Genomic DNA, 12480 nt, shown 5'->3' with positions numbered 1-12480 from the left:
CCTGTGTTGAGATTTTGTCGAGAGGAGGCTTTGAGGGCAGTGCTGGGACCCAGCTGGTCACAGGGAGTTTGGCTCTCCAGGACAAAATGCTGCACGGCTTCCCTCGAAAATGCTGCCCCTGCACTGTGGGTAGGGAAAGGGCACTGGCCCTGGAAGAAATGGTTGCAGCAAACCAGTGTCTTCTTCCTTTACTATTAAAATGGAAAAGTTGACTGATTTGTGTTGAAGATCCAGAGCATGCAGGGTATGCCAACGCCCTGGCCATGGGGCTATAAGGATGTGCACAGGGTCAGATCCTGCTCCAGCACTGTGCAGGTCCCCTTCTCAGCCAAGCTGTGAGATGTAAACTGTGCTAACCAGCTCAGGGCAGCATTCTCCATAGTCACCCTATTCCCTTGAGAACTACAGTCATCTGTAACAGCAAGATTATGCCCACAAACAGTGAAAAGAGATCAAGACGAGCACGGACTGAGGCACAAAAAGCATCTACATTTTTGTATGAGGGTCCAGTCGTGGTTGAGACTGCTACTAGATTTGTCTGAAAGTAGCCAAGAGGTCACAAATTTAGAAGGAAGCTCATGGAAAGGCAGCAAGGTTAAGCCTTGTTTCCTTAGGAAAGAAATCAGGATAAATCAAGAGGAACTAAACACATCTGAATGCAGCAGCAGGAAATTTTTACAGACCTGGGGGCCCTAACTCTGTGTGGAGGAGGATAACTGGGTTTCAGCCTAATGCCAGAGCTCTTGTTCAGATTGAAATGCAGCAGCATCCCTATTGTGGTTCAAATTCAGCTGTTTCATGAGAGGATAACTTCTACAAAAGCAATAAAATCACTAAGTAATAAAAAAACTACTTACAAAAGAGATATTTTGGTCCATAATTTGTTTAAAAGAAGTTATTCAGTCTGACAATAGACTTAATTAGTAATTGAGGCAAAATTTATAATTAGAAATCTTTTCACACAGCTATTAATGCTTTTGCTGCAGAGAAATTTCATCTTAAAGGAAAAAACATTACCAGTTGCACCACAAATACAAGAAGCTGCTAATTTGAGAATAGCCAATTGCTTTGGATTCCATGAAATGGGTGTCTCCAAAATGGTGTTTTAAAGAAAAATTTTAAATAATTGTGTGATTAGACCACCATAAAATTCTTCCCAGGTTATCTGTTGAATAAAAAAGTGTGTGAGAACAGCTCTAATATACAGTTGAAGCTGCTTGTTTTTGTGGATGAGAACTGGCTGGAGCTGCCCCATTCCTCTGATGTTGGTGGAGAAGGAATAGGCATTTGGGCATTTCAAGCGCAGGATTGCTGGTGGCAGTTGTTGAGCTGCTTGGCAAGACACCAGAGCACCAGGAGCCTGGAGAGGACCAAAGATGTTTACTCCATGGTTTCTGGCCAAAATCCACAAATACAACACTTTCTTCATGTTGCAGGTGGCACTGTATTAAAACCAGTTGAACAGCTTGAGTTTCTAATGGAGAAGGGAAAGGATACACCACACACCCCAACAAAATGAGGCAGACCAAAAACATACGGCATCAAAGTGTGTAGGTGTCATAAAAGAGCGTGAGGCATCAACCTAAGCTATGGTGACAAACTCAAGGAACAATATGTAGAGTTTGGATGTTTCAGGAACAGTCTGTGCATTGTCCTGTACCTTCTTGACATAAACTTTGTGTGCTCAGAATTAGCAACTTTCAAAAAATTCCCTGGCAGTATCAACTACATACAAGCCTCACCTACAAATGTATGATTTTTAAAATAAATTAATTCTGTGGAGGTGGGATGTTAAAAAAGTCTTTTCACAGGAAAAAAAAAAGAAAACAAAAAAACTCAGTTTTGTTTTTTTGGCATATTCTGATCTCTTATTACCATTCCACGAGGAAAGAGGGTTTAGGAAATGCTTTCTTGCACCTCCACTTCAGTATAAAATGCTCAAGGAAAAAGACAGCACAGGCTGAGGACAGTCCATGGCTAGAGAGCTTCTGGGTGGTCTCTATTGGAAACATCCATCCATGCAGGCTCGTGGGTATCTCTCATCCATACAACAGAAGTGGTGATGCCAGTGAATAAGCACCCACTCTGCAAAAATGGGCATTTACTTTTCTCAGGAACAGGCTGCTCTTCAAGTAAAGTTCATTTGTTGTAAGTAAGGAGTATCTACACTTACATGCACAGACATGTACTAGTGCATTTCTTGTATCCACCACATCCTGTCCTGCTCATGAAACTCGTACACATTTCCCCAGAGCTGCCTTACAAATCCTCCCAGGACCTCAGTGGGAGTGATGCTGCAAACTTTACATGGCCTAAATTGGTTGGGACAACATTTACAGAATACACTTTTATCCAAACAAGACAGGGAGGACAGCAGAGGGAAGTTCACAGGCTCTTCAGAATATCCATTATTTAGTCCAGTGTTTGATGGGTGTTTGTAACCATTACTTATTTAACCACATCCAAAAGGATCCTTGTCAGAAGCCACAGGACTGTGGAATGCTCACATAAGATCCTGATATGAACCATTTAGCACTGAACATGCTCTGAGCTGTGGAGAACACAGAGAGAATCTTACATCACTCCACATTAGGAAGTCTCAGGAGACTCTCTGAAGACAGCTGAATGAACATAATGAACAGTGAGCCACAAGAAGATGATGAGGAAAAACCCCCAACCAGATGCACTTAGCGCAGAGGAACACCGACGTTCCAACCGCATATAAAATGATATTAATAGCAACAGAAATTGCTTTGGGTTAGGGAAGGTTCAGAAGAGACTGACACAGATGCTTTCTACTTTTTTTTTAGTTCAGATGTTAAATTAAGATTTTCTGTTGCCATCTCCTTCTTCTCATCCTACTTCTTCCATTTAATAATACACCTGCACATCAGGGACCCCTGGGACTGGGGACTCATCTTCCTGCTCATCCACCTTCTCAAGGCTTGTTTCTGGCACAGCAGGCCCGGTGCTTCCAGCTGTCTTACTGGAAAAGACAGTTTTTACTGGGAATTCTAAGTATTTCTGCTCAAAATCAAGAAGTTTGGAGAGCCTATACCCTTCTTTGATTGATTTTTGGTTCCAACAGACAGGGCAGAGGAGGAGGGAGAAAAGGAAGACCCATCACTCTCTTAGTGGAAGAGGCTTCACAGCTGATTACCCAGCTACCCACTGGCTGCACATTTGCTCCATTTCATCTGCTCCAATTTTACATAGTTGTGCTTATTTAGAAACCCCAGACAACTGCATATCAGCCTCAGGCCTCAGCTCTGGTCTAAGCAGATGCCCTGATTTTTACATACAACCCCAAAATGCAATGCACTGTTTCATCAATATATTTTTATGGCAAATGGAGAAGGGACTTGAAAAGGAAAAATCTTTAAGGGTATTTAAACAGCTTAATAATGGAGCCAGAGGAAGAAGTCCTTGATTGTTCTTTTCTTCAAGTGCAAATTCCACCAGCCAGTCCTAAACATTAATTTATTACAGGTAATGAACACTGAAAGATAAATTGACCCATCCAGTAAGCAATTAGAAGCCATGCTGCACGCACACACGCAGAGCACTGAGACAGAGTACCTCCTTTACAGAGCAAAGGGACTTCCCAGACCCCATCCATTCCCTCCACCATCAGAGCACAATGAAAGGGTTCCTGCACATTTTTCTGGGTAATCAGAGTAGGACACACTAGGGTTGGAGACCCCAGTGCTGATAAGAGAAGCAGTGGAAGACAAATAGGCTGCAGGAAAATACAAGGTCCTTTATTCCCCAGCCAGCTCTAATGACACAAAAGAGCTCGTTCAGGGACCTTGTTAGCAAAGGTCATCCCAACAAAAGTGAATCTTGGCTTTACAATGATTTTTTAAGCCAAATGGAGATGAGCTTGACAAGGCACAGCAATAAGAAATGCAGCAGGAGGTTAAAGATACAGCAACAACCAGCAGCCATGCCAGGGCAAGGTTGGAGTTTATGACCTGGTCCAAAAGGAGCTCTGGAAGTTGCATGCACAGCATCTGAAAGCAGGTTCAACACTTTCAGGTAGACAGAGCATATTTCTCTCATTTATCTCTACTTCTTTGGCTTTATGTACAGAACAAGTACTTTTTCTAGACAAAATACACAACCCTCCCTCCCCTTTAGAGATTCTCCTATTTGATTTTACTTTTTATCCCCCTCAAATCTTTCATGGCAATATAGCTGGCTGGTATCCCTCAGCCTTATGACATGAGTATAATCTTCAAGCATGTGTGTGTTTGGAGGAACCATGCAGACACAGAAAGCAAGAGCAGCACCATACCACTAGAGGAAACAAAATGCCTACTTCCCAGCTTTTAGTGATCCATGTACTGGAATGACAGAAATTTGTTGACAGGAAAAATTTAAAAAAAGAAAAAAAAAAGGGTAAGTAAGCATCTAAACTTTTCAGTGATGGGACTAATTTCCAGTTTTAAGGTCATTAAACCATTCCAATCCACAGCGAGTGCATGGCAGCTGCACTTTGAACTTGGCACTTCAATACCTGCACCAGTGGCTGCCCTGAAAGGGCCTGTTGGTGATTCCTTCAGCAAAAATGCTGGTTTTTCTTTATATTTTATTCATATCACCAAGAATGAAAAGAGTGGGTCTTTGAGCAGCTGGCCTGCATCTACCTTCCTTCCACACTATGGGTGAGCAATTTAGGTGAAACAAGCTCCAACACAATCAAAGTACAGATGAGAGAAAACATATTCTGCTATAGACCTTTGGATATAGAGAGAAAATGGGAAACAGGCACTGCAGCCCTACAAGAATAGGACACAAACTTAGAGCTCAATCAGCCCAAAGGATGGCAGGGAGCAGAGGTGTGAGCATGTAGATGGGGATGCAAAGCACATCAGCATCCCTAAACCGCTTACTGTGTTATATGTTACAAGAGCTCAGGCCTTTGCAGTAGTAGGGACTGAAGACTTCCTCCTCTTGATCTAAAAGGATGCAGTCCTTAAGCCCAAACAGAGGACCCTTCCAGTAGCAGGGATGTGGCCATGCCATAGACATGAGAAAAAGACAGAGAAAGAGGCAATGCTACAACCTGCAGGAGGTCTTAGTCAGCATCTAACTCTACTCCTGCCTGTGGGAAGAAAAACCTCTGCATCTTCCCCTTAAAGGATTCATTTTGGCACTGGTCTCTGCAGAGGCAATGCTGCCAATACAGATGGAAAAATAAGCAAGTGGGTCATCAGTCTTACCCGTTGTCACACAGTTTCTTTTCAATGAGTAGCAGTGTAACAATGCATTAACAATAAATGAAATGCCATGTTAACACTAATTTGCATAGTACAGAGCCACATTGCTCTGCTGCCTCTATTCTCTTTCCTAACTCTCCTGACCTGCATATGAAACAAGATGAAATTTAATTGCTGGGGCATTCAGTAGAATCACTGAATTCCTGCTTAATGAGCCTTCATTTGTACTCTGTTGCATCAGACACCTTCTCTCCAAGGTGCTGTATTAACTAGCTCAGATATAAAATATTTTCCAAGGCACATTTTCATATGTGTTTCAACAAAGAAATAGCAGGAAAAGCGCTGACTGCAAAAGACAATATTAGTATCAGCAGCATGACAAGGCCAGTGAAATCCCAAGAGCACCAAGATGTATTCCTCCACCAAAAAAAAGGCTTTAATGGCTTTTATATATGCTCTAGCATGCTACTATGCACCATCTATGCTGTGCAACTCTTCTAGAAGAGACAAGGCAAAGCTAAGTGGGACATGGCCAAGGTCTATATGGGAGACAGCCAAGAGCTAGAAGCAATACCAATAATTTTGGTGACTCAGAAAAAGCACAGCCCACGTTGCACCCAGGAGTCAGAGCTCTGGATGGCTTTGCATTCAGATATCTCAGTGAGCTCACCTCATCCAGAAGTCCTTGGCTGAGGAGCTGCCCCATGTGAAGCACCTCAGGCTGCATGGCGAGGAAGTCCCCTGAAATGTCAGCTTCCTCCTCGGCTTTTGCTCAGCCATAGCACAATCATTACCAGCAGCACACAGCTGTGCTTCAGAGTCACATGTGGGGACCAAAGCCACCAAAGCAGGCGACATTACCTCATGGTAGCATGGGCTACAGAGCAGCACAGAAGGGGTGCCCAGCTGAGCGGGCACACAGCACTGGACGAGGCTGTGGGCCTGGGTCAGCTGCAACCCCTGGCAGTGCCCACGGCGTGTCAGGAGCAGTGCCCACCCTGGGCAGCGCCACAGCCCACAGCGGGCAGCACAGCCCATGCCGGGCAGCAGCAGTGCCACCCACAACTCCATGGTGACAGCAGGAGCACAGAGGGGACTGACCACAGAAAGCAGACAGCCATGACCCCAAAGGCACTGCCAGGCCACAGGCAGCAGATTCCCAGTGTGGGTGGAACCAGGTCAGGCTGCCCTGCTGCCTCAGGAGGGCTCCTGGCTGTCCACAGCCGCCAGAGGTGCTGGAGCTCGCTCAGGGGCGCTGGAGCTCCCTAGAGGTGATGGAGCTCACTCGGGGGCATGATGGAGCTGGCTTAGGGGTGCTGGAGCTCGCTCAGGGGCGATGGAGCTCCCTAGAGGTGCTAGAGCTCACCCAGGGGCACTGGAGCTCGCAGCCGCCCTCGGACCGGGCTGGTGCAGCCGCGTGTGCCCGGCGAGGTTTCCCCAGCTGCCGCTCCAGCTTGTCAAGTTTTACCTCCCAAGCTGGGGCAAGGCAGAGCCACACACAGCTCCAGGTAACCCCCAAGTGCTGAACCGGTGATTTGTGAAGAATTTTGGCTTCAGAACATGCTGAGCTCCCTGAGGGACTGCAAATTGCTTGTTAGTGCAGGTTTGCAGGATGGGAGCAGCCTCCCTGTTCCCACCCAGTCTTCCCGGGAGCAGTTCCATCATGCTCCCAGCAGCCTGTAAAGGTTTATCCTTTCACTCTGTGTTCCATTGCTTAGGCTCATCCCCAGCATGGGACAACACCAGTGGATCCATGACAGCTGCAGCAGGCCAAGAGACCAACCACAAAGTCAGCTTCCCATTTGCGTTGTAAGGGGAGAGAGTGGGGATCAGGGTATGGTGTGAGGCACTACCAATTATCCCAGGGTAGCTAATTATAAAGGACACAAATTGGCAGAAATAAAGCCACATGGTCAATAATAGTATTTTTTTAAAGCTGGAAATTTTAGCCCATTATCTTTCCAGCTGAAAAGCTTTAATTGAAAATGGCTAATCTTCCAGTGGGTTCAGGAAGGGTTTACAAGCTAATTGCTCTCTTTTCTTTAGGATTAACACTTTGTTCTGTGAATAGGGGTGGAGGGCAGCAGATGTGCAGCCTTTACTCTCTTTAATCCAAATACCCCACTGCCACAGATGCTCCCAATGCTGTGTGGTGGCATAATGGAACCTCTTTCGTGCACATAAAGTGCTTGTTCTGAAATGAAATTACAGCTATCTATTAGGAAGGGAACAATAAATTTCCTTCACCACACATCCCCATCACGAAAGACATGGCATTGGGCTGTAAAAATCCCTGATGGAAGTAAATCTTGCAGGAGAGAGAGCAGCTAACAGATGAATTTACCATGTTTCTTTTGTAACTGGTAGTCAGTGTCATCTGGACACGGGCAGAAAAGTCATTATGCCGCAAAACTCAGAACATGATCCCACAAACCTCAAGGTGGCTGGGACCTGGCTGCTAAGCTCTAGGTTGGGAGGAGATTTAAAGGAGCCAGCTGGGAGAACAACTGCCCTCCATTTAAAAAGGGAGAAATTAATTCTGCTAACCACAGTGACAGCTATGACCTATTGCTCTCAGAGACTGCCCCAAAAAGCTAGCTGGGAATCTTGACTACCTGGACTAGATGGGATTTGTATTACATGAGAAAAAGGGGTTGGCTTGATCCTGGGAGAAATGTACTTAAAGGAGAGGAGGATCCCTAATAGCAAAGGCAGAGTGAAGCCTATATCTCAGAAAGAGGGGAAGGGGAGGAAAGGTACATTCAAAGACATCTTAAATGAACAAAATGAGGTCATGGCCATTCAGCTCTTGCTGCTGCAGGGCAAGGAAGACCAAGTCCTTCTTCACCTGAAATCTGCACTCCTGCTGCTCAGAAAACCAGTTTTTTTTTCTGCCTGCCTTACTTAGTAAGGCACCTCCTTGCAGGATCCTGATTACCAGTCCCAAAGGATAACACCTGTTAGCAAAGCATCTTTTCCCATTCCCATGATCAGATCAGGGAAGGCCATGCCATTAGGAGTAACAGTGTGCCAGCCCATCCCGCCCAGACTGGAGATCACAAAAGCAGTAGAGCACTTGGCCCAGAAGGTAAGGGGAGGAGGAGGAAGCATTTAATGTTGGAATCAACAAGTCAAGCTAATGACTTAATGTCTCAGCAGTGCTGTTCAGGAAGGCTGAAGGCATCTAGCCCCATCTGTATGCGCTGTCTAACAGCAACTTCAGGGCTTCCCCTTGAATGGCCAAGGAGAAGGACATGTTTGCCTAGAGAACAGGTCATCTCAAGTCCCTTGAATCAATTTCCTAACTTGAGCAATCTGTAAACTAGAGAGAAGATTCATCTCTTTTGACAGAACAGCAAATACAGCTCAGTAACTGCTTCCCCTATTCCTCCTCTCCCTGAAACCTAGAATTTTCTGCTGAATCACTATCAAAAAGAACATACTCAAACCCAGGAAGGAAGCAGTGCAAATACTACCCATACAAGAGTGTCTCAGTCAAACCCATGGAAGCAGAAGACACAAGAGTCTAGGGAATGGGTACCATACTCAGAAATTTCAAAAGCTCAGCTAGTTTTTAAAAACTGAATTTGTGTGAAGTACAGCTCAATATTGCCTTTTCAAAGCCTTCCTGGAACAGTCACGATGTTGCTATCCTAATTCAAGCCTTTCATTAGCTGGTGAATTGGAATATTTAGTGTTCAAATGAAGATGAATTGTTGCCAGTCACAGCATCATCCTGCATTCAGCAGTGATCTCGATCTTGCAAAGTATTTCCTCAACTAAGGGAGAAAATCCTCAGAGCAAGCAGATGACAGACAGACATATCATGAGCATATAACCATATTAAAATCTAGTTGGATGCTGAGATACTAGAGGCCTGGGTTAGAAGGAAATACTTTCAAAACTCTCTTAACCCAGTGACCCAGTTTATGGGAAAGAAGCTTTATCATTTTTACCTTTAGATTACACATGAGAAGAGGCAGCAAATGCACACTCTCTGCTACCCCAGCAACTGTTCACATGCTGAAATGTGGTAGTTACTTGTGCAAGAAGGCATTAAAAGTTAGAGATTTGTTCATTGCTGCTTTCCTGGGTGTTGTTTCTGGTACTCAGAGGCACAAAAATCCTGCAGAAGCTGACTCCCTAGAGCTAGACCTCCTACTCCAAGAGTACATTTCTGTGCAAGAGCCACTGGGAACAATACTGAAAACCTTATCACTCCACAAAGATAAACACACAGAATCCAAGCCAGAATCAACACTGGATAAATTATGACCAAGAAAACCAAGTTTTAAAGCTGAATATTTAGCAAACAGATGCTTTGACTGTCCTCTTCTTTTCAAAGAAAAACAAAAGAGAACAGAGAAAATTATTTTCTGAAAGCAGTAAGAAGCACTGTGAAGACCTAGTTTTGTAGTTTTGTGATCACCCACCTTCACATTATCTGACATCCCTGACATGCAGATCCAGACCTACTGCAGAACTGAACTAGCATTACAGAAGAGCTTCTTTTTTGGTAAAAGAAATACTCTGTCCAATTATTTACAGAGTGATCACCTAAGCATATTTATTCTCCAAAACATACTGTACTGTAAACCCCATTTACTCAACTATTAATTCATTTCTGAGAAGCAGCACAAGGCTTAGTAGGATGTGGAGATTTGAGTGAAAATTATGGGATTGCTTTCCTTATAGCTGAGAATTGATGCACATATGTCAGGGGAGAGACAACAGGATCAAACAGGTCTTGATCAAAACAGACAGAGCAGTGAAGCCTACAGAGGCTCTGAACCAACAAGCAACACCTGAAGGGCAGGTCACAAAGGGGACATTAAAGCTTCCTTGCAAGATTTCAGGTGCACCCCTGCAGTAACCACACACTCCTGGAGACCACTGCATGTAGATGGTGCCCAGGGATGGCTGACTAACAATTACTTACATTTTATGTGGTGTTCCAAAGTAATTAAAAACTGTATTCCTTTAGAAATAGCATTGCCTGAAACCAGGATGTTTTTTGGGCAGCAGTCTCACCATTACAAAGGATATTTGTGATCTGAATTGCAGCTACATTAAATACATTATTAAATATACAAAGCATCATGCAGCTGTAGTTATCCCCAGAATGACTCACTCCTGGTGTACAGTGATTTAGCCAGAGGAGAAGGGTATTGGAGGAGGAAGGTGCAAATGTTCTTCACAGGTCATTACTGTAGCTACCACATCAGTCCTCTCTGCAAGCCACTCTCTCCTTTCCCTTCTTCATGGAATCACTTGGGTTAGAAGGAACCTCTCTGGAAGCACTGCCATGAAGGAACTCCACAAATAAAAACACTCTCCTTACTTGGAAAGCTTCCAACAACATAAATATTTACCCTGGTACCACATGGGTGAGGGAAGGTGGGTGTACCTGCTGTCCCCTGTGGAAAGGGATATTCCAGCAGCGCCCACACCTGCTGATCCTGCCCGGGGCTGGGAGCCGTGGCCGGGATTCTCCTCTCTGCAGAGAGCAGCCCAAGTGCACCAGCCTCCCTCCCTCCCTCCCTGTAAGAAGGAATTTGGCAGGATTTGACGGTCGAGCATAATTCCAGATGAAACACGCCAGATTGAAGGATTTCTGCATAATTAGGGATATAATACTGGATTTAAGAATCTCCCAAATACCCACAGTTAACAGAGGGCAGCGTGCTCGGTGGAAACCCATCTCCTGTCACCAGGGAATAAAGCTGGCACTAAGTGGATGCAGATCTTCACTTTCTTTAATACCTCAGCAGCTAAAAAAGTCCTTTCCAGAATGGGCCTAAGCCCTCAGGAAATCTCCAGGACTGGATGCCCCCAGCTTAGAGGCATCCAGTGTTCCCAAAACAGCAAAGTGGCTGTGCTGGCACCTAGGCTTTGGGAAAGTTTCTATAGCAACAAGACACAAAGAAAATTTAGGTGTTTACATGCCACAGCTGATTTACGCCATCACAGCTGTTTTTAAGTCATTGAGGCCGAGGAAAAAGCCTGAAAAAGTAAGATGCAATTCCCCAACAGAGTTTTTCCCTTTATTTCATCCCTCCAACAGTTTTTAAGTCTCAGATCTTGTGTTGATGGGTCACTTTTCTGTTACCTCTTCCAAGGCCCATCCCTGGGTAGATGCTTTCTTTATACTCCAGCTGTTGAAAGGCCATAGAATCCCAAATTTTCCAGCTTTCAGAAAGATCTAGTACAGACAGCACTGCAAGATACATTCTCAAAGCAGCAGGTGCAAGTATATTGGTTGGTTACTGGGCAGTGTCATTTTATTTGGAGAAGAACAGGACAGCTACACATGCACATTTCCTAAGTACACATCCAGATTTTCTGCAAAGTTGCCAGGCAGCAGTGGACAGCACCATCATCAGCTCTTCCTCTGTGGGCCACTGTGGTACATGGGGAGCTGCAGGGTGGGCAAACCTCTGCACTGAGGCCAGGAACACACTGAACAGCAGCTCTGTGCCATGAGGTCACAGATTTAAGGCTGGTGAGGGCCTTCCTGTGTGTTTTCTCACCCGCCCACAGACACCTCCCTGCAATGAGCTCATCCTCACACCACTGCAGAGGACACAGCTGCTGTGCCTAGCAGAAACCCCAGGACAGAAGTGTCACCTCAACAGGCTGATCTCAATGCTCAGAATAAATGCAAAACCTTCCTGCTACTCCAGTCCCACACTGCAGCAGCCACTCCTCAGCACGTTATTGCTCCCTCTGCCCCTGGATTGCAGCCTCTGCTTTTCCAGAGGGAGGAGTGCACAGGAGTGTGCTGCCCTCACACAACATACCACCACTATGGAAACCCTGTCTGGGGTGAAATCTGAGGCTCTGCTGTCACTGATGTTAGCAGCCCTGCAGGTTTCTGCCCCAGCACATTGCCTGTCCCCTGTCCCCAGGCCCTGGGGTGACAGAGCAGATTTATGGGCTCAGAAATGTGATATTCATCTGTGTCATGAGATGGAGAAAATGGCAGCTGCAAAGTTCAGTGTGCTATTAGGATAGCTATGGCTTTTCCCAAGACAATATTGCTGCCCAGCTGCTGTCACAGCTTCTCTTCCCTATGCTTTTACCTTCCTTGGACTTCTACAAGTTAGGAGTTTCACTCCAGTTCTGAACTAGCAAAAGTTTCAAAGCAATTTAGAGTGACCATTCAGTGTTTTCTCTCACCTTTCTTACAGGTGAAGAGCTCCTGAAGGACAGTGCCACAAAACCTTCTTCCCACTGCAACCTCACACCCCCTCCCTGA

At 45.2% G+C, this 12480-nt stretch overlaps 2 protein-coding genes across 10 annotated transcripts in view; one reads left to right on the top strand and one right to left on the bottom strand.

Annotated features, from left to right (window-relative positions):
* CCDC174 (coiled-coil domain containing 174) overlaps nucleotides 1-12480 on the top strand; it is a 336009-nt gene that overhangs the window by 141279 nt on the left and 182250 nt on the right. The window lies entirely within an intron of this gene.
* GRIP2 (glutamate receptor interacting protein 2) overlaps nucleotides 1-12480 on the bottom strand; it is a 258051-nt gene that overhangs the window by 81516 nt on the left and 164055 nt on the right. The window lies entirely within an intron of this gene.

This window comes from Zonotrichia albicollis, chromosome 12 (assembly GCF_047830755.1).
Source record: "Zonotrichia albicollis isolate bZonAlb1 chromosome 12, bZonAlb1.hap1, whole genome shotgun sequence".
Taxonomy (NCBI): Eukaryota; Metazoa; Chordata; class Aves; order Passeriformes; family Passerellidae; genus Zonotrichia; species Zonotrichia albicollis.
This window is presented reverse-complemented; position numbering and strand designations above follow the sequence as displayed.